This window comes from Echinops telfairi, unplaced genomic scaffold, assembly GCF_000313985.2.
Source record: "Echinops telfairi isolate 266 unplaced genomic scaffold, ASM31398v2 ScPeMD7_53;HRSCAF=182, whole genome shotgun sequence".
Lineage (NCBI taxonomy): Eukaryota > Metazoa > Chordata > Mammalia > Afrosoricida > Tenrecidae > Echinops > Echinops telfairi.
Genome location: NW_022103951.1, coordinates 20,392,580 through 20,394,291, shown reverse-complemented (window position 1 = coordinate 20,394,291; position 1,712 = coordinate 20,392,580).

The following is a 1,712-nucleotide window of genomic DNA, read 5'->3' as shown; positions in this document are numbered from 1 at the left end:
AACCACGAGCTTGTTCCACCAACCAGGTGAAGCCGGGGAGCCCTGCCAGGCAGGGAAGGTTCTAGAAGTCTCTGTCTTTTCTTCCCTTCCTTTTGCTCTTGCGTTTTCTGCTGTAATGAGGTGAAACCGTTTGGTGATGTCCCCCCACCACACACACAGGCGACGAGGACTCCACGGACAATTACTCCTGTGTTAGCAATCCTGCCAGGAAAAAAAAAAATAGGGGGGTGATTGATGAGCTAGTGCCCTGAATAAAAAGGCATTGTTCTCTGGCAGATGTCATGGAAAATTTAATTGGTTCGTACTTGATAACCTTTGACCACAGGCTAATCCGTTTGCTTGCACTTAGCCAATAATTTCTTCTGGAAGGTTCAGGGAGGAAATTGATTGCTCAGAAACCATGCTTGCATGGCAGCATGAGTGAGATTTCCACGCCGGGGGCCATGTTGGTTACAGACAGTAATTCAGGCCATAAAAATTTTTTTCCCAAATTATCTCGGTCACGCTCTGCAACACGGAAATGCCAGAGCGGAGTTGAGTGCTTGTCTCGTGGTGTCCCGTTGTGTTTATCCCCCCGCCCCCGCCCCCTCCCTATGAGCTGTTGTAAGGTGCACCCAGTGGCATCTAACTAAGAGCAAACTGATGGACCCTCCCGCAAGCACACAAACACACAAACAAGCACACTGACTGTCAACCGGTCAGGGCTGGCTCACTGCAACCCCTCCTGGGGGCTTCCGATGCACCACTGCTCATGGGAGTGGAGAGCGAGCCCAGTCTTCCTCCGTCGGAGCTGCTGGTGGCTTTGAACCGCCAACCCTGTGGAGGGTGGGGCCCTGAGCCAACCTCAGACCTGTTGTGATGTCTGAGCTCACGGCTGCAGCCCTGGGCCCCCCGGCTCCCTAAAGGCCTTCCTCAGCTTCTCGGACCCTCTGATTTGACAAGCACAGGACCCTCTTGGAGCCTGGTCCCTGCACCTCTCATGGCCACGTCCCCATCCACATCTGCTGACAGGTTCTCAGGAGTCGCGTGAAAGACGGTTACCCAGGTGGCGTGGGGACAAGCCAGTGGGGCAGGTGGGAAGGAGTTATAAGGCAGTCAGAAGCCACGCGGGCTGGTCCATCTGTGTGGATGGTGGGCTCCAATCGCACCTGTAAGGGTTTGCCCATGTGTGCAGGGAGGGTGGGGTCGTCCTGACAAAGAAAGGGGGCCAAGATGCTGGGTGTGGAGAGGCAGGCACCATGGTGATTGGTCCCCATGTTTTCACCCAAATAGTGCCCATAGCAGTTGGTTTCACCAAACCGTGCCACGCCCACACGGCAGTGTTAGGGACCCGTGTGTGTGACGCATGTTTATGCAAGGGCATGTCCCAGGGGAGGACGGAGGGCTCTCCAGGAGGAGCAGATGCTGGGCCAGAGAGGTGGGTGTGCAGGAGGAGGGGGGGAGCACCTGGAATGGAGGGGGGGTGTTGACCAGAAAGGTGAGGGGGAGATGCAGGAGGAGGGGCTGCATCAAAGCAGGTAAAGAAAGTGCAGGGGGAGCCAGGTGAGAGAAGTGGGGGTGGGGGAGACAGAGGCAGAGGAGAAGTAGATCAGACCTGACCTAGAGTGGATAGGGGAGGGGGGAGGAGGGAGGAGGAGGAGGTCGAGGATCAGGGAGGGGAGGTGGAGGAGGAGGGGGCGCCTGGAGGATCAGGGAGGAGGAAGAGGAGGAGG